General features: G+C 38.5%; 2 long non-coding RNA genes across 5 annotated transcripts in view; both read left to right on the forward strand.

Annotated features, from left to right (window-relative positions):
* The window catches only part of LOC116277914 (uncharacterized), a 387,230-nt gene that overhangs the window by 197,683 nt on the left and 163,720 nt on the right, over nt 1-25,827 (forward strand). The gene's annotated exons all lie outside the window — the stretch shown is intronic.
* LOC140695383 (uncharacterized) lies at nt 114-25,351 on the forward strand. The gene is made up of 2 exons (XR_012071117.1): nt 114-153; nt 24,990-25,351. It is a non-coding gene; the product is annotated as an uncharacterized lncRNA (long non-coding RNA).

Below are 25,827 nucleotides of genomic sequence, written 5' to 3' on the forward strand. Positions count from 1 at the left end.
TTGAAAAGACAGATCTTGGTTTTCTGGAAGAGGGTAGGTGATGACATATTAGCTGCTGGTGTGGTTCTAGAAGGTTATGAGATAATAGCTATTACCCAGGTAGCATCAGCCACTGTTTGTCCTGTTGAGAACTCTTTGGAGAGAGTCCTGAGGGTAAGGTTTGGAAACAAAATCAAGACCTGTTGCTATGTGATGAGTCCCAGCGGGAGGGTATAGCTCAGTGGTAGGGTGCATGCCTAGCATGCACAAGGTCCTGGGTTCAATCCAACAACAAACAAACTTGATTAGCTCCTCCCCACAAAACAGCATATAAGTAATGTTAATGGTCATAATTACTAATGGCTCAACAAGGAAAATCAAAAGCCCTGGTGAAGAGGAGTTAAAAAGTTCCTCAGTTGATTTGGTTGGGTCCTCATGGACACAAATGTCTTTCCTCTTTTCCTTTGTGCTTTAATTTTTGCCATTAAGTATAAAGAAAAATCAATTGGGGGAGTAATGTGCTAGCAATTATGGAGAATTTACCATATAAATTCACCTTATGGATTAACTCATTAATTTCATGATAACCTTATAAAAGTAGGCAACATTATTATCTCCCTCTCATATGCAAATAAACTGAGGCTCAGAGAGGATTAGTGACTTGTGTAAGTGAGGCGGTCAGTAGGTGACAGAGCCCAGCATTGACTGAAGGGGGCCTAACTCTAGGAACTGCATTTTGTGCTGTTCTAACACCCCAACCTGAATCCATGTTTAAAGACCTGATAAGCTGCCTGGTCTGAGAAGGGAGGTGACCAGAAACAAGGTCTTTGGCTGGACTTTGCTCAGGAAGAGAAGCTGTTGAGATAGGGAAGTGGCAGGTAATGGATCTCTAGGTCTTCAGTTGTTTCTGGGAAGAGTGAAAACTGGGCTGGGGTGGACAGGAGACTAGAATGGACTCTGGATGGTTATAACGGTGATGGAGAAGGGATAAGGAACCCATACCAGGCGAAAAGCAAGGAGAGAGAATGGGACAGCTGTAAAAGGACAAGTTACTCAGCCACGTGGTACAGAAACGAGAAAGGCTGTGACCTTCTGGAAACATCTCAATGAAATCAAGTGTGAGAGAATTCCCCACAGCTGAGGCTGGCTTGAGCCCCTGTGGTGAATAAACTCAAAGCAACAGGTTTGCTTTGTCCCAGCAGGCAGGAGGGGGCTACTAGGAAAGGTGAGCTTACAAGAGATTTCCAGATACTTTGTTATAAAACTTCTATTTCTTGGGCTTCTAAAGTCGATCTTCCAAAAACGTTTAGAAGTAGAATCGTAATCCTGAACTTCTTTCTCTGCCAGAACGTTTCAATATTACTCACTTTAGGGACTCTCATTTCCTCTGATGTCAAGACTGTGATTTTACAACTAGAGATTGGCACTAGAGATGTGGGGACTTATATAGGTCAAGTTTCGTGATTAATGTATTCTACCCTCAGGACATTAATAACTTCTTTTCACTCATAATCAGATTTTTTTAAACTGATAATGACCTTTTAACCTATTTTTATATAAAGTAAGACTTCTCCTCTGGGAATGGCAGTTCCTTAATAGACTTAGGCATTAAGCTCTTGATAGAGAAAAACATTTTTCGTGGGGGTTTGGGGAGAGGATCTTATACCAAGTTTCCTCACTTTTGAAAAAATGTGTAATTTGGCCCATTTTCAAGTAATGAGAACTCTAAATAGAAATATGCTTTAAGAAAAACTTTACTGGTTAAAAAAAATTAGAAAGTTTGCTCAGATATAGGAAAAGTAAATGGAAATAAAAATAGGAACGCAAATGAGTCCCAGATTTAGCAAAGATGACAGCCCTCTTTAATGCCACGACCCTAAGACATCCTTTGCACACTCCTTTCTGTTACATGGTTATAATGGAAAGCAGCTGCCTTGGAAGGCATTGTTTACAATGGATCTCTGTCATAGCCCTGCATTGTAGCTATAAATAATGTCAACATGTTCTCCTATCCAGCAGCCTAGATGCTGATAACCACCCATCCATACCAGATGAGGTTATAATACTCTTTCCCAGCATATTCATTATCATCTTAGGCTGTCCCCACCCCTGAGGGTAATGTAACACCATTCATCACTGCCTGTGATGGTTTGCAGCTGAGGCTGTTGGCCGGCGGGTCCTCTCCCACCCAGCTGCTTTGTTGCCCAGCAATATCACTTCTGCTTAACCTTCTCTTTCTTTCTGGAAAACATTTTTGTCTTTTTCTGTGGACATGTGGCTGTAAAAGTAATGTAAAACCAAGGTCCATCTATGTTGGCATCTGACAGAGTCCTGTAGTGGTCTTGGCAGTTGAGCCAGGCAAGGGATAAGCCACTAATAGGAAGTCTAGGGAGGATCCTGAAAAGTGGATGGAAGGGGAAAACAGGTGGGGTTTTAAATATATTTTCTGGGAAAAGCTGGAGTGAATGGAGGTCCATGAGTCAGTGACATTATCTTGTTTCCACTCTTCCCAGGGGGTTGGTGAGAGCCAGGGGGCCCTGAAGTCTCAGTGCGTGTGTATTTTTCTGAGTAGAGAGTTACTTCATTTTGTGGGATTTCCAGTTATGAACCACACATACAGAAGATCATGAATAAATTCCTCGTGATACTAAGAAATAGGGAGAGGAACCATTGATGAAACAGAATTTGAAGACAACTTGAAAGAAAGAAAGCAGATAGGGTTAAGTTGTTGGGAAAACTAAGCTTAAAACAGGAATAGGAGATAGCTCAAGTGGTAGAGCACATGCTTAGCATGTACAAGGTCCTGGGTTCAATCCCCAGTACCTCTAAAAAATAAACCTAATTACCCCCCCCAACTCAAGAAAAGTTATACTTTTAATTACGAGTATTAGACAAATAGGAACTCAATCTAAGACCAGCAATATTTTAAAAAACAAGTATATAAAGAAAAAAGCATAAATTAGTAGGAAAAAAACCTAACAACCTAATCAGTTAAATTTTTTCCCTTTAACTAGAATCTAGATTCCTGGAGAAATCTGATTAGAAATACAACAAAGAACCAAAACCTTTTCAAGAATTGAAAAGGGTAGAATGAAAGATTTTAGGAAATTTTAAGCAAAAGAAGACCATTTTATTAATAAAGTTGAGAATCTAGAAGAAGTGGGTGAATTTCTAAAAAATCAGTACTAACCTTGGCTCAAAAAGCAATTTATCTGAATAGAGGTGTTAAATAACACAATTTAAATGAGTAAAATTTTCAAATCTTACTGGCTTTATTCACCCATTCTTGAGTCGGGCAGCATCCCATCTAGCAGATAGAAGGGAGCTCCAAGGAGCTTTACAAAATGAAAACCTTTCATAGGCAGCAGGGAGCTGACAAGGAAGTTACAGTAGCAAAATGTGGATTGGTTTTGGCGAGGTGGCCTTCCTGTAGGGAAGGCAGGTGTCTCAGGCAGATGACCTCACTACTGCTGTCCAGATAATTCCAGACTGACTGGCTTAAGATTCCATTCTTGGGAGAGGCTGAAACGAAACCATAATTAAGTGTTAAGTTTTGGTTTGGTGATGTAAGCGGGCTTAGCTGTCTTGTTTTTAACAGAGCAATAAGCATGAAAGTGAAAATACAGTTTGAAAGAAAAAAATGTCCTAAAGATTATCTTTGTGTCTGTGGGTCAAAAAATATGCAGGATGACTAATAATCATCAAGTAATTACAAGCATAATGAGTGTCATTAAAGTGGAAGAAAGAATGCCTTCTTTTATTATGGCTTGTTAGAAATTATTGAGAGAAAGAAAAAGGGGTTTTTTTTTTCAACTCTTTCCAGAGAACTCTTGAAATTTTTAAAAGATTTTGGCAATGAAGTTGTTTCTCACCCACCTACTCCAAAACATTTGATTTTTCCAAAGGAAGCAACAAAGTCATCAGAAGCCAACTGGGATGAAGAAAACCTTTCCTTTCTTGAGTAATAGTTGATCCCTGAAGAGAAAAAGCAAAAAATTAATGGTAATGATATGAGAAAGATATCCTGGTATCTTGATTCACATAGAAAATGGAGATGAAGTGTTTCTGATTTACTTTTTCACGTATATCACAGAATGGAGAACATAAGATAACATTTAATGAGTGAATTAATTTTTTTACAATGTTCAGTTGATGAAAACAATGTTGAAATACTAAGGAATGCTGCTGATATTAGATGGTCCTCTAAGTATAAGTGATGAAGTGTCAGGTGGAAGTTACATTAAGCTTGGCACACATCATTAAACAGTGTCTGATATGAGCAGATGTTCAATTTTTCACACTGAGGAGGTGGTTCAGGAGATTCTATTGTAACATAACGTGATGTAATGGCATAATTTGCCATGAAAGTAAAATAAGCCATCTATCTTGAATGTGGCAGTTGGTATCTGTTGATGAAGTGTGTTAATTTCAGTGTTTCTGTCTGCAGTGGAAACTAAAGATGATTCTGAAGGTCCTAAATACCCCTTGTCTACAATTGTTTTTATCCATATTGTACTGACACAGTACAATAGCTGCCATAGATGGGTAGCATCTTTAAATGTCTGAGATTGTTATTAATAATGTCCTTTAAGACACATATTTCCTCAAATTTGCCATTATATCCTTTAATACTCCCTCACTCTGCCTACTTCCTGTGCCACAGAAGTCATGGGAAAGTTGCTAAAATATGAGAGTGTTAAATTCCATAGAGGCTCAACTCTGTAAAAGATCTCTTCTTGACAGTTACTTTTCTATCCAAAGGCTGAGTTTTCTTGTCAGCTGTTTAGAGTGGTGATGTTCATCAAAATATCTGTTCCTCATTTTTTTGGTGTCAGTATCTCAAAAAATGGAAAAATAGCTGATCTAAGAATGGATGTGTAAATTGGACCCTGCCAACTTTTCAAAACAACATAATAAAAACCAATAAAAACAACACAACTGCATGAACTCTTTTCCATCATCATCACTAGAAGTCAGACTGTCCAAACCTCGAATTACCAGGAAGTGGAAGAATAAACATAAAATCCCAACATGCTAGATTCCATGCTCTGTACTGGAAGCCTTTGGGGACTATATGGGCAGTTCAGCAAAAAACAGTGCAGAAGAAAGGAAATGGGGAGACAGCAGTAGGAAGGAAATCAATCCAACAGAAACCACCAAGAGAAAGTGTAGTGGTGCAGGCCAGAGCTCTGACTACAGGGAGGGGACTTGAAAGTATGTGCGGGACATGAGTAAAAAGTCACTGAGTGGTAACACCACAGGCAAAGAAGAATGTTAGAAGTGGAGAGCTATCCTTGGAAAGTGTCTGGTGAAGGGGAAAAGACAGGGGAAGTTTGGGTAGAAGAGGATCAAGTTATGAAAAGATACACCACACCTCTCTCATCCTCTCTCCCCTAACCCCCCAAATTTACTCCTTGCTACACCGACAGAAGAAGGTGTTCTTGAAGTAGAAACCTTACAAACACCCCAGAATGCTGGCTCTGTCCGTAGAAAGGCAGAAGGATGTTTCCATCTTTTTTTTTTTAAGGCTATTACAAAAATAAAACAGAAAATGAGAATAATCAAAATACTCAGCTGATTAAAATCTCATCCTCACCAAAACCAATGGCAAAATAGAAAGGAAACTGAAATGCAACACTCGAAGCTGAATTTAATATCCTCAAACAAGCTTTTGTGGGTTTTAGAAAATGGTTTGAGTCAGAAGTCCAAAAATTAGAAGCAAAATGGAGAAAAACTCAAATGAAACAACTTGATTAAACTCAGTTAAAATCATATTAGAAATGTAGACTAACTTAAAAAATGATAAAAGAAGAATAAAAACACAATAAAGGACATTAATAGAAAAGCAACCGGAAAATGTGATAAAGGAAGAAGTAAAAAGAGGTATTGTGATTGATTTGGAAGACAACCAAAGGAAGAATAACGTCTAAATGGTTGGAGTCCCAAGGAACAAAAACAAAAAGTGGAACAGAACTCATATTTACCACTATTAAAAAAGCTTTTTGGATGTGGAGGACTTGAGTCTATATTTTGAAAGGGCTCATTGGCACTATTATAAGCTAGCCTTTAATAATCAGCTCAAAGTCATGCTGTCATAAAGCTACTAAACAACAATAAAGAATCCTCAGCCCCACCAGGGGAAGGATTAAGTAACATAAGGAAAGATAACTAGACTGGCATGAGACTTCTAAATAGAACAGACAAAGCAAGGCAACAACTGAGCACCATTTTCAAGAAAAAGTGTGGACCAAATTTTTTTCCCTCTAGCAAGCTGCCCTTCAAGTATCAAGGCTATAGAAAAATAATCTTAAATACTTAAGAGCTCACAGCCCGGGAGACAGCATCTCAGATAACTCCAGGGAACTGCTCCGGAGAGGCAGGGAGGAACTCAGTATCATTTATGATTTTAGTGAAGGAGGGACGTGCAGTCAAGCACACATTTAAGCAGAGGCTTGCTGCTAGTCACAAGGAGCAGGTGTCACCATTAATGATTTTAGTGCTTTTCTAGGTAAGAGGACACTCGAGAATTTGGGGTCATAAAATCTTGTCCTGAAAATATCTAACTATATGAAGGCCTGTGCTGCCCGTTTTTCCAGAGCACAGAGTGCCTCATTCCTGATCTCCACCCTGAACTCCTTTCAGGGTGTGTTGGAGGTCAGTGGCTGCAGCAACTCATGATTTAATCATTGTGGGGTTAAGATGGCAAGTGCCATTGTGATTTAATCCTTGTAGAGACTGATACCAAGTGCCAATTTTTAGTTGGCAAAGCAATAAATTTGAAAATATAGATGAAGTAGATAATTTCCTAAGGAGTTACTTTTTACCAAATTGACCCAACTAAAGATAGAATACGTACTCAACCAAATTGCCCCAGAAGAAACTGAGAAAGTTGAAAAGGAACTAAGCCACAAAATGTACTGTGTTCAGGTGAGAATTCACAGGGATATTCTAGCAAACTTCAAAGAGCAGGTGGCCCCAGTGCTCTATGCATTATTCCACAGCATTGAAAATGAAGAAAGACTTGCTAATGTTTTTATGAAGCAAGTATAACACTGACATAAATTTGATGAAGGTAGTAAAAGAAATTGATGAACCAATATCATCAATGAATATTGATGCAAAAGTTCTAAATAAAAGATGATGAACAGAATCCAGTGCTCCTCTAAGATAACAATACATAATGACCTGAGTTTACTTTAGGAATGTGAGGTTAGTTCAATATTTGGGAGACCTTCAATATATGTAAATAACATCTAAGGAAAAAAACAATCAAAGGATTGTTTCCACAGATACTGGAAAAACTTTTAACCAGATTCAACCCCTATTCCTGACAAAACGCACTCAAGCAAACAGGAATTGATGAATATTTTTTTTACAGATTCAAATTAAAAAAAATACACACACACACACACACCCCTACATCCCTACTTCTGAGGCTAGCATCTTCCTTAATTGGGAAACCCTAGCATTGTTTCTAATAACATCAGAGAGAAACAACTGTGATAGGGGATCTGGGTGAAAATATCTGGGAATTCTTTTTAATAGACTTACAAATTTTCTCAAAGTCTGAAATTACGTCAAAATAAAATATTTAAAAATGTGGAGGATGAGGTTACTAATGTCTTTTTTCTTTACTAGGACAGGTATTTCTAGCTATCTACCCAATGCCTAATCCCCTTTCTTCCAAATTACTTTTTAGGGAGGTCTGAGGTAAAATCCTTTGTCACCCAATTCTGCCCTCTAAGATAAAGTTAAAAGAGTAGGGCTTCTGGGAAAAATTCCCAAAGGGGTATTGTCGAAATGACAAGGCCCTCAGGCCTTTTGTCCTTGAACACCTTCCTGCTAGAAGGCAGCCGCTGCCTAGTATCTATAAGGATGAGGAAAAAAGGCGCAAGCTGCAGATGAAAACAGAAGGAGAAGGAGCAGAAGTCCCCAGTGGAGTCTGGGAGTCACTGTGTCAGTCACTGCTGGCCAAGTTTTGGATGTTCTGCATGATAGGAATAATCCTCTTCCTTACTTAGGCTATAAGGTTGGTTGGGTTTACTGTTTTCTGTAGCAGCAAGAATTTAATTTTGTCTTCACTTAGGTATGAGACTTCAAGTGAGAAAATTAACATAGTAGAAAGCCCCTACAAGGTCCAGGATTAAATCCCAAAATGCCTTTCCAAGTGAAGGTGTTAGCGTTGGCACTATGTTGAGAACCACTCCAATGCCTTGAAAAAAGAAATACAAGGCAGTAAGCATAGGTAATGTTTCATCCTCTTTTGTTTTACCAGTTCAACATGATTTGCTGAGAAACTGTGAAAAATACTCAAAAACAGAAATGGGGCTTAGTGGTTCACCAGAACTTTCTAATCCTGCTAACAAGTAAATAGAGATGTATGTGCTTTAAGAAATAAAACCCACTCATGACATTACGTTAGAAGTGTCAATAAGCAGTATGGATGGAACAAGTCCTATAAAAATTCAAAGACATGTACTGGATTGAGTGGAGGAGAATTCATGGAGGAGGTGGTATCTGAGTAAGTCTTGGCAAAAAGATAAAACTTGGATCATTGGAAGGGATAGGTGGGAAGGCATTCTTGGCAGAGTAAATGCCACATACCAATGGGTGGAAATTATAAAGAAAATGACATTTAGGGACAGTAAGACAGCCAGCTCTTTTGGAGTAGGATGTTTTTGACATTATAAATTCTTCTGCCGGGTTATAGTCTGATTGAAGCAGAATTTCAGAGTTATCTATATGTGGGATGAAACAGGAAGCTTAGAATCAAACAGGATGAGAAATTTAGTAACTTTAATCATAGGTGGAGGAGTAAGAATGGGAAAGACAAATTCAAGAGCTGTTTCTAAGGAGAAATTCATATGCTTTGGTACCTTATCAAATTTAGGGGTGAATCATAGAGTATCCTTAGGTTTCTAATGTAATTGCTTGTAGAAAAAAATGGTGGTGTGTGAATGAAATATTGCCTGCCGTATCAGTAAACAAAGGATGCTGTGGCCATCAAGTCATCAGCCACTACTGACAGTGAGCCAAGGGAACTCAGGATGGAAACAAGACCAGTCTCTGCTGCCACCCTTCAATGGTGCCCCCTGAGGGGACTCAGGATGTGGAAGAACAGGACACTGGCCCTAGACAGCCAGGTGCATATCAAAAGAATGATTTCAGTGAGCCTAGACTTTTGCACCTTCCCCACACGTGGAAAAGTGCTAATAACTTCCTTAACTTGGAATATCTGGTTTTCTTTAATTAACAGTAATCTTTTGATTTTCTGACTACCTGGTCTTTGTTGGAAAAACTCCTATATATCTTGGCTCCTCCCCTACCTCTTTGGAGCTGTCCCTTAGCGATCTGAGAGGCCTCCAGGGCTCGAGTCCTCAAAGTCCTCAGAATAAAACAACTGTCAACTTTGAGGCTGTACATTTTTTTTGGTTGATAGGTGTCATTGATAAAAATTGATAATTAGAAATGGGGCTGTTGCCTTGGAGAGAGGAGTAGGAAGAGAAAGAGGATACTTGTTTGAACTGTTACACTTACTGTCAGAACTAATACTGGATCTTTTTCTGGGTGGATACCAACTTGGTTTAAATTCTATTTTTCTTTTTTTCTAGTGATTTGAAAGCTATGACCCTACTCTAAAAAGTAAATTTTGATTTCAAAAAATACACTAAAATATAATATCTCCATTTGTTAGTATTAACAATAAAATAATATATTTAAACTATGAAAATATTTTTCACTATATTACAGGTTGAAGCAACTTTCCTACATTTCATTCTAACACTTGTACTAAAATCTGTACATTTAGGCTTAAATTACTGTTTTCAACCTATTTTATTGTGGATATCTTTTAATTATTTAAACACATTCTTTGCTGATCTAACCATAAAGAAATAACTAGCTGCATCTAATACTTGTTATAAAATGATATTTAAGATATCACTTCATATTTTTGTTTAAAAGTTTTATTCTCATTTTATGTAATTGGATATCCCTCTGTGTGTGTGTGTAAGGATAAATTAATGTAATGTGTTGAGTATTTGATTATCTGAGAAAGATTTACTACTGCTTTCTCATGTCGACTACAGCTTAACCACTCAGAATTATTAGATGTCAGAATTACCTTTAGATAGGTATTTCTTTATTGTCTCTGTCCTTCGTAATACTTAAGAAAACACAATTTCTTGAGAAACTTCTTTCATTGAAAATACTGTTTTTTCATGTTTTACTGCTTTTTCTCTTGGCATTTTAATGTTATATGTAGGTATGTTTATATGTTGGTTCTTTTTAACATGGTACTGATAGAACTCTTCCAAATTATTGTGTGTCCTTGTTAGCTCAGTGTTCTAATCTTTGAGTATTACTTTTCTTCTTTTTTCCCACAGATGTTATCTGTTATGGAAATGGCAACAAAACTCTAAGACAAACAAACAAACAAAAAAGAACTTTGAGAAATCTACCAGAGTTGATTTATTTTATTTTACCTTTTGTGTAACATATTTGTAGTTTACATTTGAGATAGCAGAGATGTTTAATTATTACCTAGGTATACTTACTGGTAAATAATATGATGAATCGTAGTTATAGGCATTTCAGAGGTTTAGAGTACTTGCTTTCTCTAGATAGCAATTGTATCTGAATTCTAGATGTTTCATAGAACTTTTTTTTTTGCAAAGGGTTTATGATGCGAAATAATTGATTTTTTTTCTGCAGCAGCAAAAGAAGAGAATGTGTTTTCTTATCATGTAGATTCTTTAATAGTGGTTAGTAGACATATGGCTTTAGAGTAAGTGCTAAGTCCATTAGCTTTAGAAAAAAGGAACACATCTGAGGAACTAAAAACATTAAACAAGAGAGATCAAAATAAGATTATTAACAAATAGAATATGAAGCATGTAATACTTTGTAGCTACATACTTTAAAAAAAATATACCACTAATATCAAGGCTGACTATTCATTCTCTCTTTAAGTTGTTTTTCTCTCATAATTTCCATTGCCAGTGTGTCTGCATTCTGAGAGGTTTGGAGTTTCTCTTGCACCTAACTGATTATATTTTCAGCAATGTAAATACACTTTTCTTGCTTCCTCTGCTGATCTTAACGCTAATGTTGCATTTAAATTGTAGTCATTTTTAATCCTATCCAACTCCTTTTTCACTTTTGCCTCTATCTTGGTTCTAGTTGGCTTTTCTGTAATGTAAGTTCTCCTGGGATTTTTTTTTTTTAATTTCATCATCTTGCCTGTATTTTCAGAAGAAAACTGTTCTCTGTGATGAGTGTTGTGTCCTCATTTATATTGTAGAGTCTCTGTATAACCTCACATTGATTGTTTCTGAAATCCTTTTTCCTCTACTATCCAGGCCCATGTTTAGAGAGAGGTTAAGATTTTGTTAACAGACCAAATGGTGAGTTTTACCTTATCCTTTCTGCCTTTTCTTCTGTGAATTAATGCAGCCTCCCCTACGGCGTTAACCAGAAGGACAGATCACGTTCACAGCTGCAAGCCAAATTCCTGGTCCTTTTCCTGCTGTGATTCTGGTAGGCTGAGAGGGGGTCTTCTCTTCCTCCTGCCTCCTAGTTGTCTATTGCTATTAGACTCTTCATAAGAGGACACACTTGATCCTTTTCTCCTGGTCATTACCAGCGCACAGCAGCCTCCCAGAAAGCAGTGCTTCCCCAGCTCTCTCTCACTTCTGCCTCTTCCTGTCACTAAGCTCTTATTCAGGATGCTGAGCTCCGCCTGCACCTTCTACAACCAAATAGACATTACGTTCATCAAGTAGGATGTTCATCAAGTAGGTGCATTGAAAGAAGCACAGACGAGGGTGGTGGGGACAAGAAGGGCTTTGGTCTGGCTCAAGCTGATGTGTGCAGTGCTTAGTTAGGGCACTCCTTATTTTAGATCAGAGAAATCTTTTCTCTCCCAAGTGTGGGTCTGCCATGCTGTTGGGTGAAAATCTCCCCTGTCATCTTTTTCTGACTCTTCTAATTGAGATACATTTTCTCCCTTTTCTTAGTCAAAATTCCTCCGGGGGTATTGCAGGCAGCTGTTAAATATTACCTGTGCTGCTCTACTTGGCATCTCTCGGGGTTCTATGAATATTCTAATAAATGGATGAAAGAAGGAAAAACAGATTCCTCTTATCTGCCTTTTAAATCAAGAAGTCTCACATTTCCTTCATTTTAACAATATTTGTGGTCTTAGGAAGTTACTGGCTCACCAGTAACCGGGTTCATCTGTTTGGACCATGACACCACAGCATAAGGCTTTGCATTGAACCAGGACCACATGAAGCCCTCAGAAGACATGGGGGCAGCAGGCATCGTACTCAGGACTTGGTCCTGTGATACACATTTCACGTCCCACGTGACTATCTAACAAAAATCCATAAATCTCTCCAACAGGCAGTGTTTCCAAGCGATTAAGTTTAGATTGTTTATTTTGCAGTGAAATAGGGTCATTAGAGGGAGAATTTTAGTTTCTTGCTGACAAGAATAATGGGTGTGAAAATTGTTTTCGGGGGTCAGAAATGGACCTTACTGGCATATGAGTATACAATTTGGTATATAAGAAAACTTGGTGGATATGATTTAAAGAAATAAATGCTGCTATCTGTTGTGAATCCATATATGTAAACCACAGAGGACCTAATCAGAAGGTGCTAGAAATCTGGAATACTACGAGCATTGCCAGAAGCTGTGTGATGTCCTTCTCAGATGTGTAACAGGAGTATTTGTTAGTTGCCTTGCAAAGGTCTTGAGATTCTGACTGTCTTTCTGTCCACTCCCCTGTGCCCCAGTTACCTATCTCTAAGGTATTGTGTGTGTCTTTTCTCTAATCCTGATTTGTCTGAAATCAGGATCAATAGTAATTGGTGGAAAAGAAGCAATAGAGATGAGAGAAAACAAGAAGTGTCTCCTTTTGGTAATGCACTGATAATGCTGGGACAGCTTAATAACTAAGAGCAGTCTTCCCAGAATGTTGGTCATATTGTGGCCGAAAGATCAGCCCCCGTCCCTGACGAGCCAAATAACCCAGAGACAACGTCTTGGAACTTGGAAGAAAAGAGGCAGTTTTATTGCTTTGCCAGGCAAAGGGAACTCCCAGCAGGCTAGTGCCTTCAAAACTGTGAATCTGTCTTGGGGTTGGGACTTAGTGTATAGATGAACAAGTTGGAGCATAAAAAGTGATAATGATCAGCAGTGGTCTCTGATGAAACTTCCTCCTAAATCTTGATGAGTCTGTCTGGCATCATGGGACCTCCCGGTGGTCTAGAAGGTCGTGTGCCTGTGACCTTTCTTATCTGATCAGACTCATCTGGCGCCACGAGGAACTCTGGGGATTCTGGTCGTTCTCCTGAGGTTATCGTCCCATGACTCCCTTCCTGGAGAATGACTCAGAAGCCAAACATGATTGTAAATTTTAATTTTCAGGGTAAGGTAAAATCGGACAGTACACTCAACAACTTTAGCTTTAACAGTGGGTCTGGGGCTGGAAGCAGTGTCAGGTAGGTCAGATTTGCTGATCGTTCTAAAAGCAAGCAAAAGCATAAAGCCAAGAATTTATTAGCCTAAGTGCGGCCATTTTATTATTTTTCCTTCAGAATGTCAGGGGAATTTTTTAAAGCAGATTTTAACTCACTGTAGTGCCTTTTTTCTTTTTCTTTTTTTAAAGAGTAATAATGATCTAGTAGTTGGCATGACAAATGTCAACTTAATTTAAACAATCCAGTGGTTTCAGTTCTTGATTGCATCTTCCAGCTCTTTATTTTAGCTTCCTATATGTATTTTTGTAATATTGTTTAGATCATTTTTGGAAGGTGAGAGAAATAAATGCATTGATTTAAAATTCCTATTCCCTTATTTGGATTTCTGTAAGATCATTGTTTTCATTCTCTTCTCTGAATCAAGTAACTAATTAGCATAATGAGTGGATTTGAAATAGTCCCATAAACTCTTGGTTTCATTAGGGTTGATAATAAAGCCTGTAAATTTGATACAACTATCTTGAATTATTATTTTCCTAATTTAAAATAACAGCTAGTGGGGAGGGGAAAGATGGGTTCTGCCTTAGTTTATTTGATGTGAAATTAAAATATTCTAACTGGTTCTGAAAGGGGAGAGAGAGACCTACTCCTGTCTCATTAATATGTTTTTGAATTTATCAGTTGTGTAAATCAAAGGAGCAGAAGCTTTTGAGACTGGAGGAAAGGGGGCAGGGCATAGCCACTCAAGGAATGACAGCAATTTAACACCAAAATGGTGGAAGATTCAATTCCCAGTTGGTCTTAAGGATTAAGAGGTTTAACTTCTAGTAGACCTTGAGCTTCATTATATGCTATTGTAACAGCGTGATAAATAACATGCCCGCAGGCCCATGACAGTCCCAAGGATAACCGCAAAAGGACAAAGAATAGGCAGTGGCTCAACTCCTGGTAATCTCAGCCCCCTCCCCAGGGCAGTTGGAATGGTCCCACCTATAGGCCTGTGAAGCTACTGAGACCGTAAAAACTGACAACACCACACCTAGTGGCCTTTTTCTCTCTCTCCCCTTTGGAGATGGCTGCACTCTGTCTGTGGAGTGTGTACCTACTTTTTACTTTAACCTGAGCACCCAATTCCCACACCTCTTTTCTTGCCTTTCTCTTGCCTTACACTCTATGCAGTCTGTATCTCTGTAAATAAATCTACCTTTACTCAGCGGTGGCTCGCGCTTGAATTCTCTTCTGTGCGAAGCCAAGGACCCACACTTACCAGGGCACATTCCAGGGGTGCAATCAAGACCTGGGACATGGCTCTCATGCCCCACATCCGTTTTCCTGCATCACTTTGAGAATAATTCTGAATGAAACTTCCCTCTCAAGACTTTCCTTCTCTCCCAGAAAGGACTCTGGAGGCTTAGCCATGGCACTTGGACTTAATGCCAATCTCTTGAGAAGAACACAGGCTTGAAGCTTCTGTTGAGATGAAATTTAAGTCCAAGATGGGCAAAGTTCCAATCTATTGGCCTTCAGTATTGCGAACAAAAAACAGTGCCTGCCATATAAACAAAGAATGCTGTGGCCATCAAGTCATCAGCCACTTCCAGCACCCTGACAGTGAACCGAGGGAACTCAGGATGGAGACCAGCAGGCAGCCTGGCCTCTGCAGCCAGCCCCAAGGTGCCCCCTGAGGAGACTCAGGATGTGGAAGAACAGGACACTGGCCCTAGACAGCCAGGTGCATATCAAGGGAATGATTTCTGTGAGCCCAGACCTTTGCACCTTCCCACATAGAAAAGCACTAAATTCCTTAACTTGAGATATCTGGTTTTCTTTAATTAACAGTTATCTTTTAATGTTCTGACTGCCTGGTCTTTGTTGGGAAAACTAATATATCTTGGCTCCTCCCCTACCTCTTTGGAGCTGTCCCTCAGAGAGATCTGAAAGGCTGTCAGCCTGGGCTTAAGTCTTAAGTCCTCAGAAATGTCTGCCAAATACAACATAACTCTCAACTTTCAGGTTGTGCATTTTATTTCAGTTGACAGTATCTAAAGGGAATTAACTTGAAGGGGAAAAGCTGTCTTAGTTTAGGTCATTTTCCTGTGAGCTAAGAGACCTTGGGTGCCAGTTCTGTTTCTGTGTGAACTGGGGGCAAGTTAACCAACATTCCTGGTGCTGTGATGAGTTAATAGTGCTTTTCTCCCTGTTTTAGGGGGGACAATGAGGTATTGGTAAAACTGCTTTAAAACAATAAAAAGGCTTGTGAAGGATTTTATTCACTAATTTATTCTCTTGGAGTCACCTTTTTGTCAAAGGGAGTTGACTCCTCTTTTCAAGGGAACCGCATCTGATGGATTTTCTTACTCTTTTTTTCTGTACCTTTCATTTCTGATCCTTTTTTTTTCCTTCTGGAGATGGGGATTTTATCATATTGGCTAACTGGGTATGGCTATTAAAATTGAAGAGCAGATGTTCTGAACGCATCCTCACATGGATTCTCAAAGTGCCCCAACATTTGGAAGGAAAAGAACATTGATGATTATATTTTAAACTGAACATTCAAATTCAGTTTGAATATTTCCTATGAATTGTTGTCTTTAATCAAATTAGATACATGCTCTTAACCAATGGAGTTATCAACTGAAAAAACCGCACAGTCTAAAAAGTTGAGAATTAAGTTGTATTCAGGGACATTACTGAAAACTATAGCCTGGAAAAGCAACCTCTCAGGTTGCTCTGAGGAACTGTTCCAAAGAGATAAGGGAGGAGCCAGGATATATGGGAGCTTTTGTTGGAAAAAAAACATGAAGTTGAACATCAAAAGATTACTGCTAGTCACAAAAACCAGACATCTCAAGTTAATGATTTTAGTGCTTTTCTCTGTAGGGGAAGATGCAAGAGTCTGAATTCACTCAAATTATTCCTTTGGTATGCATCTTAACTATCAGGGCCCAGTATCCTTTTTCTCTCCATCCTGAATCCCTTCAGGGCACGCCGTTGGGGAGGGTGGGCAGCTGTAGTGGCTGATGGCTTGATTGTGGGCATAATTCGTTGTTTACCCAAACGGCAGGCAGCATTCTTTGTTTACTGAAATGGCAGGCAACTTATTTTTTTTCTGTCTGCAGAATACTGGATTCCAGAGGTTTTCCACAAAGGAATTCTTGGAAGTGCTCTCTACTTGCCTGACTCCTGTGCTGGAGTCCTTTAATTGGCATCATTATGAGAGTGCATGAATGAGTGAGTGAGGTGTGAGGTGGGTCTAGGGCAACCTTGGTAAATGCTGATGACCCCTTTTCTCTGGGAGGAATGGAAGAGTGGGAGATTGAGAGAAGGGATACAGGGAGGGGAGGGCTGGTGAATGGCCAGTGGGAAACCTTACTGGGTTAGGGGAAGCATACTTTGGTCACTGGAGGCAAGAATAAAGAAAGAAGGTGATTATGACCTTAGTGTGTTGGGGAAGCTAGAAGGTTTTTCTTCCAATGCTAAATATTTCAGGGCTCTTGCTTTTTTGTGTGTAGATTTATCCCATGAAAGCCAAATGAGGTGATGTGCGGCCTCTGATCCTCTCAAAGTGAATACAATGAGACAATGGAGTTACGTGTCCTACACATCTGCAGTCTCTTCTCTGTCCCCTGGAAAAGTGTTAGAACTCCAAGTAGCTGGTTGAGTTTCCTTGGAAAGGATGATAGACACATAGGAAGTTAAAATTGAAGTCAGAACCTCAAATTATTTCAACTTAGAGTTCTTAAATGTCTGGAGACAAAATAAATTTGAGGAATAAAAAGAGACGGGCTTTAGTTTGTTTTCCCAGTGATGACTGTATCAGGTCATGATGGGCTCTGGTGACACAGCACCCCAGGAAGGCTCAGCAGGGGGGGCGCCAGCCTGTGAGTTTTACTAAAAAGAGGAATTAAATTGAAAGGAAGCCTCTTCTGTTTTCCGGGAAAGACTATACGCTTAAATTAACTTGACCTCTCTCTCCCTTTTTATCAGCTGTCAAGGACCAGTTTTGCCTCAGTCAGGGCTCACTTTGATAGTCTGTAATCACTAATCTTTTTCTCCCTCTTTATTTCCATCTAGTTAGGGTTTCGAATCATTCTTAGACAAGGTCTCTGTCAGCTGGGTGCAAGATCTTCCCAATAAGCGCAGAGATTAAATTTGCCAGGCTTTGTTTTGCCAACTTGTTAAGTGGTGAGTAGCCATGCCTGCTTTTATTTGATCAGGAGCACAAACTTCTCAAGACTGCAAATATATTTTGTCGGCAGGGAATCTATGCGCTGTACAGGAAAGAACGCTGAACTTGCAGGAAGGATCTGAATTTTACCCTCATTTCTTACATACACTTATGAGTCATTTAAATTCATGAACATAAGGTTTAGTTTCTTATCTCTAAAATAGGAATGATAATGAAAATAATAATAGATGATCTTTGCACGTTGTGTTGCCAATAGATGCAACCCGTGTTCCAGGTTCTTGTCCCGTCCCCAGAAAGAATTCAGAGACAAGACGTAGTGGTTAAAAAAATATAAAGTGAGGATTTATTAAAGAATGGATAGTACACTCTCAGGGGAGAGCGGGCAGGCTCAGGTGAGCAGCTTCCCTGAGTTTCTTTGGCAAGTTAGCTACATAGGGTGTAAAAATGAAGGGGCGGAATATTCACTGGGAAGGGAAGGGTTTGGGGGTCGCGTATTTCCTGATTATCATCCCAACTCCACCTTCCCAAAGGGAGGAGGCATTTTTGTCCTTATTTAGTCTGGATCGAAAGTGTCATGGTGTTGGTGCATGATGGGTACTTCTGATCTGCAAGGCTGATTTTATTAAAATGAGGGCATAATGAGCAAAAGGTTACATTTGGACACTAGAAATCCCTGCCTTTTCTCACCTTTCTTTGTTCTTCTCCAGGCCACTTGTCATCCCAAAAGGCATGATCCCTTATCAGCCCCAGGGTTCCTGCTTTTGTTTCTCTACCCAAGGATCCCTGCTGCTTACATGATGTGTGGTTTCCTGCATTTGGCCTGTGCCCCTCCTTTCTGCCCAATTCCTGCCATTTGGTCTGTGTCCCCCTTTCTCTGCTCATATCTAGCTATCTGCCTGCTCTAACACTTGCATGTATTAATCTGCTTAACACAACTCTATGAGGTAGGTACTATTATTATCATTATCTCTATGTCAGAAATGAGAAAACTAAATCACAGATAGATGTAACTTATCCCCAGGTAACTCAGTATGTGGCCCAGCAGGGATTTGAATAGGCAGACTGATGTTTAGGTAGGTTGAAGGAAATGTTAAGGCTTTCTTAGTCACCAAGATGGGCTCCCCATGGCTGTATCTAGACCAATCACTGAAAGGGTATAATGAAGGAGCTCTGCCATCTATGCAAAGTGGCATTTATTGTCCTGGGAAACCTTGGGTCCACTAATTCAGCTTCTTCTTGAATTTTGAGAATTTTCTGTTGCTGAAAAGGTTTTCATTGATTTGGTTATACCACAATTCACTCAATTCACTTGTTGATAGAGGCATGTTTACTCTTTTGTTATTACAGATAAAAGATAAATATTCATGAACATGTATTTTTACAGACTTATTGAGGCAAAATTGACAAAATTTGTAATATATTTCAAGTGTACAATGTGATAACACAATATGCACATACATTGTGAAAGAATTTCCATAATTAAGTTAACTGACACAGCCATCAACTCACAGTTACCTTTTTTTTCCTTAGTGAAAATGCTTAAGATCTACTTTGGATTACTGATTCAATCTTTTTACTCATTATTGATTGGATTTTCTATTTCTTTATGATTCATTTTTGGTAGTGTGTGTGTTCCTAGGAATTTACTCATTTTTTTTCTGGGTTTTTAAATGGTTCCATCCTTCTCTGAGTCTCTGAACAAAGATAATTCATACAGATATTATTCCTAGGCACAGAATGTTTTATTTCCTCCGTTATCCTTTGTGATTGTAATAGTTTAGAGGTTTTTTCCTACCTCAAACCAAGAAATTGTCAATGTATAGTGACATCATCTATTTTGTGTACTCTAATATACAGACCATAAAGATACCTCAGTGGTCTAAAACTCAGTGAAATGGTGAAAGGAATTCTAAAACTTCTTTAGGCCTTCAATATAGAGCAAAGGTAGCGGAAAGAGAGAAACAAAAAAGACATGCTAATTGAACAGGAAGAAAGTAATTTCTCATAAATCCTACTTTCTTTATGCCTTGCTCCCAACAGGAATATGTTAGTATTTACATGTGGAACAGGGCAGAAGGAACCAGTATAGGTGCCTGAGTAGGATGGCCAGGGAGATAGCACAAGAGCCAGGAAAGTGTGTCCTCATGGATGCCCAGAGAAGATGGTTCACTGAGTAAAGTATGAGCAATGGTCTAAGTATGAGCAATGGTCAAAGACTGTTGAGATTTGAGTGAATGAAGGACGACAATGATCACTGGATTTGGCAACATGGAAGCAGCTGGTGATCTTGTGGAGTCTCTGCGGCATGGTAGAGCATTGGAAGCGTGTTTGGAAAGGACTGGAAGAGAATGAGGAAGGAGGAGACCACAACTACAGACAGTTCTTTGGAGTTGCTTTCTACAAATTAGAGAGAGCAGCTACAGTAGCCAGAAGCATTGGCCCCGCCCCCTAGTCACCATGCTCTGAGAGGGATCATGTCAGCTATGATCTAAAAAACTAGGTTAGTGTCCCTATCTCCCATAGGATAGAACAAATGAGAAGATGAGGAGAGAAGATTTAGAAGATTTACCAAGTCTAGTCACTCCTGGAGATTATAGGAAATAGTAAAGTATGTGATTAAACCCTATCCCCAGTGAAATCCAGTATTTTTAACTCTCCTGAAGAGAGCCCCTTCCTAATAGTGTAGTCACAGCAGACAAAGAAAAATATGACAAAGGTTCTTATTTTAATGCTTGACTTTAGTAAACTTTTTTAAAATAAAAAATGTTAAAAAAATTTTTTAATTAGAAAACCATTTAAAAATTTTAAAGCTTTTTTTTTTTTTCGGAAAAGAAATAATATCCTGTGAAACAAACATCCTCACCCTTTAGGCTTGTGGGATAATTTGTCATTTACATTATATCAGCAGTTGGGTGACAAACTAAAAACCCTCATTTTTTAAGAAGAGAACATTTCAGGCCCAAACAGCAGAATCATTTGCTTTTTCTTCAGTGGTTGCCTTAAAAACATTATTTTTTTTCTTGTTTTTCTAATACTGATACCTCTGTTAAGATATTTCTTGAAACCTTTTTGAGCATTTATCTTCTACCACAAAGATAACAGGATTTTAAGAAGCTCTTTGATTTCTTTGAGAGCTGGACAATTGTGTATATGATTCCAGATGATCCAAGGAGGCAAATGATACAGAAAGGCAGGAGCAGGGGATACCCAGAAAGTTTCCAATCACTTTATAAGCAGGTGGTCTAAGTCATGGAGAAGAAGGTCATTTACCTTTTCTTTGAAGAACAGAGTAGTGTTATAAATACATTAAGTTTATTTTAACTGTGAATTTCAGTGTTACATAACATTGTGGACAAAAATCTTTTCCTTTCAGCTAAATAAATCGTTCATTGTAATTTTAAATTTTTGTTTCGAAAATGGTGGGCAGAATCTCCTGTATTGGCTTTTTGTAACTATAGTATTGTTGACAACATTTTTCTTGGGTTCTTTTGGAATCTCCACATCATTTGCTTCAACTCTGATGTGTGTTGTATAGGAAGATTGCAGTTTCCTTCTTCATTAAATTCTGTATTTGTCTCCAATTAATAATCATTTTGTTGATATCCATTCCTTTTACCAACATATCCTAGCTATTTTCAAATTTTTTTAAAGATTCTGACTGATAAATAGAATTGTGAATTGATAAAACATTTCTGTTAAATCTAGTCTTTAAAATTTAAAAAAATATTTGTAAACAAGTTGCTAAACCTGAATTGATTAATCTAAAGAAATAGTAAATACAGTTGTACATAGAGACCAATTTGTATAGTTAAAAAATTTTCATTAAAAATTTTTTTTAAGTCAGGAAATGAACTATTTCCAACTGTTCTAAATAATTTATTTGTTGCTAAAGAGTTTCTTTCTTCCTTGATAAATTTTAAAAACTAGTAACTGTCAGCCAGTGCAGTATCTTGTAATATTCTGCTCTTAAAAACACATCTTGTTATTGAGTGAGATATTTTTGAAAGCTGGCTTCTCTTGTTTTCTTTTGACTGACTTTTAAGTTACTTAATTGCAATATGTGTTTTGTCTAACAGTGATTCTCAATAGTATGCTCCTTAAAAACTAGTTTTTCTTTGCAAAGAGCCAAACTTTGAAAAATTCATTTGGAAATTTTTAAATAGACATGAAATAAAAAGAATAGAACAATGAGTATCTGCTTGCCTACCACTCCTTGTCATTTGTCAAGATTTTGCCCCATATGCTGTGTTTATCTATCTTTGTTTTCCTTTGCTGAAGTATTTAAAAATAAACCTTACACATTATGTTATTTCACTCCAACATACATCAGTTATCTGTAACAAATATGGACCACAATCTTGTTATCATAGCTATCATAATTCCTTAATAACATCTGATATCTATTCCACAATAATATTTCTCCATTTTTCACTGAAGGTCATTTTATAGTTGGTTTAGTTGAGTCAAGGACCCAAATAAGGTACACATTAATTTGTTTTTTCTTAAATCTCTTTTAGTCTGAAGTAGTCCTCTTCCTCCTTCCTTTTTATCTTCTGCAGGTGACCTGTTGTAGAAACTGAGCTCATTCTTTAGAATGGTTGCTTTTTGGATTTGTCTCTTGGCTTTTTTGTGGTGATATTTAACTGCTCTTCTGTTCCCTCTCTTGCCAGTAAATGAAAGATGTCTAGAGGCTTGATTTTATTCTGGTTGACCTGTTTTGGCAAGGACACTTCATAGGCAGGGCCAAGTGCTTCACGTTGTGTCCCATTGTGAGGCACAATGTCTGGTTTTCTCACTTCTAAGGATGCTAAGGTTGATCACTAGTTCAGATGGTAACAGCTGGTCCCACCATTGTAATGCTCTCCATCTTTCTCTTATCTGTCTCTATGCATTGGTGACTATTGCATGGGATTGCACAGTGTGATTTTCTAGTTCTGTTTTTCCTTTCATATCAATTAATTTGAATTCTTCAGTAAAGAATAACTTTTCTTTTGTTAAACAGATGATATGGTTACCCTAACATACAATTCCTTCCAGGAAAGGTGAAATAAATCTTTAATTCTTTACCTTAATTGTCTATAATAGCTCCTTCAATCTGAAGACCTGTTGGCTGCTAACGATTTCTCTGCAAAACCCATAGCATGCTGTCAGGCAAAGTAAGTGACCAATTGCCCTTGGTCTGGTAGACCAGCCAGTGAGCACTTGATTAGAACGTTACATGGGATTCCTGGGCCTAATAGATTGAGACCTGTCTTCTCTGAAAAGGTTTCTGAAATTATGCTCAAAGTTAGATTGCAAAACTGAAAGGGTTTGAGTTAGCCACTGATTGAAGGTTTGTTTCCAAGGTTTTTGGTGAAGATGCTGTGTGAAGTGGTACAGTCTGTATCACATCCCTTCCTGGTACTTCCACACCATGAAACCACAGATGTACTTACCATTCAATTGATGTTCTTTCCTCCTAGGTGGTAATGTCAGAGGGCAGATGGGGTCTCTTTGGCCACCCCATTTAAGTAGCTAGAACTTTTCTGTTTTAAGAGACAGAGACTCAACTCAAATTATAGTTGACCTTTGAGCAATTTGGGAGTGAGGGGCAGTGACCCTCCACACAGTCAAAACCCATGTATAACTTTCCAGATGTTCTTGAAAAAAAATCTTATTAGTGGACCCGTGCAGGTCAGACCTGTGTTAAAGGGTTGATGATACATGTAACACAAGGAGAAATGATTTGAAAGGCTATGGGAGTAGCTCACAGGACTGAAGGACATGTTACAGAATGTTCAGGGGCTCTAGGAATTTCAAGTACTTCAACTAGATTTGAATGTCTTCAACATTCTCTGTCTCTTTTCTTCTTACCTGTGATTGACAGCTTTGTTCTCTTAAACACTTCCATGTGGTGGTGGCCATGATAACAAGTTGTGTCCTTTTAACACCAAGACTCTGGCCCATCTGGAGATGTGCTCATCTCTAGACCAATTACTGTCTCCAGGGGAAGTGGGTTCTCTGGTTGGTCTACGCTGGGTCAAGTGTCCATCTCTGTATTCATGAGGAGGGAGAACAGTGATGGGTTCCACCATTCAAGGTGGTTAGGAGGGAAGCAATTCCCCACAGAAACAGGAGGATTATCCAAAGAATGGAAGATGTGTTCCATGTAGGCAAAAATTGGCTACTATACATTTGTATCTCCAGTACCCTAAAAAAGTATTTGCATATAGCAGATGATTCACAAAATTTGTAGAAGAATCAGTGGACTCAGGGAAGGCTGATAGCTTTCATGTAATGCCTTAGGTTAGTAGAATCTATTTTCACACAACATACTCCACAAAGTCCTGATGACTTTTATTTGCTATGTGGGTTGTCTAATCCTCAAAGCGTTTTACTTGCAATTGCTGCATTTTTTTCCTTTGAAAGACGCTTTGCTCTAGCCTTCACAAATTCTCAAACTTAATGTTCAGTTCTCAAAGTTAAGCCTTTATAATGACATAAATAACTTCTCTAGTACTAAAAGTAGCGAGTCATGAGGACCTACAAATCTCAACATATCTCAACATGTATTAACATGCTGGATCCTTTCCTGTTATGGCACCCACCACTCTTCTGTGCTTCAACATGAGAGCCAATGTGCATGAAGACTAAGCCAAACAAAACTTTTTTCGTTTTAGATTTGTTCATCAGGTGATTTTTTTATTCCAACAAATAGAAGGATTTTTTTTTCCTGGGACAATAAAAGACCACAACATTTACATCATCATTGTCTTCTGACCTTGTATATAACTCAGTGTAGACTTAAAATTATAAGTCCCTGCTACTTACTGCTTCAGACCTGACCTAAGTTTATCTAATAAAAAATGATGACCCTAAATTCATTCCTCATGTGTGGATTCATTCAGATAACTTAAAATCATGGGACTCTCTAGAAAGAAAACAGTGCTACTCATCGTGGCAGAAAAGTATAATGGTCTTTGGTTTCCTGAGCTAATGAAATCTCTATGCAACCAGTTGCAATCTTTTCTTTTCCTATTAGTAAAATGTCATGAAATATTTCTTATAAAATTTGAGACCTGTATGCCTTGAATAATTGTTCTTCAGTTTTTATTGGACTTCTTACAATCACTGTAAAAGTATAAATTTGGAATTACCTTAAAAATTAAGTAAATACTCAAAAGTCTTTAACATTTCATTCCCTTAACTGTTCTTGCTGTGCATTGTCAATATGAACTTCACATTTAAAAGGTAGTGAAGTGTTGAATTTATTGTCCCCTCTCTCCTGTTATGGTAAGTGTTCATCAAGTTGATATGAAATCTGCAGTAACATCACGTTGTTTTGATGGCTTTAGATGCAAGAGAATTTGGAAGCCAATATGCAGTTCATTTAACTTGTGCCCAAGCCATCTGCTTATCTGCATTGCTCAGCCAGCCAGCTTGCTTCTTTTCTGCTAGAGTCTACAGAGCTGATTAACCTGGATGAAGATTCCTGGCAGCCTCAATTCACTTCCTGAATCTCCTACACCGTCCAGAATTCCCTGGTGGAGCTTGGCAGGATATTTGGAAAGGCAAAGAGGCTCTTTTGGCCTGGGATACAGTGTGGATACAAATGTCAGCTACTGAACCATCACTGGGGAAAATGACTTCAGAGTTCAAGGCTTGTTAGAAATAAATTTCAAGTTACCAGCCAACTATAGTACAGAATCACCAAGAAGGGCAATATTTTGGTCTTGATCATCTTATTTCTTTATTTTGTTGCAATAGGATAAGTGTAGTTCAACTAAGTTCAATGTGCCAACAAATTATTCATCAAAGTCATTTGGGGGATGACAGGTGATTTTTTTTCCCCTTCCTTCCTGACCTGTATTAGAAATGACGTGGCACTAGAAGTCTTATTTCATTGGATAGTAGGGACTGTGCTTTTAATGTGCCCTGGGATATCGTCCTATTAAGATCAATTATAGGAGGTCAGCCAGGGCAGCAGTGGTATTTGGCCTGAATGTCATTGAATCTTCTCTGAGTGAACCACAGAGTATTTGACAGTCAGCTCATACCATGAATACGAGTCAGGGATCTGCCCTGCCATTCACCCCCATGAATGTGTTTTTAGTCATCTTGTCTGTTTGACCTTTGACTGTGCAACTGCTTGGAACTGTCTGGTTGTATAAGTCAGAAGTAAAGAGGAGTGGG

This window comes from Vicugna pacos, chromosome 3, assembly GCF_048564905.1.
Source record: "Vicugna pacos chromosome 3, VicPac4, whole genome shotgun sequence".
Lineage (NCBI taxonomy): Eukaryota > Metazoa > Chordata > Mammalia > Artiodactyla > Camelidae > Vicugna > Vicugna pacos.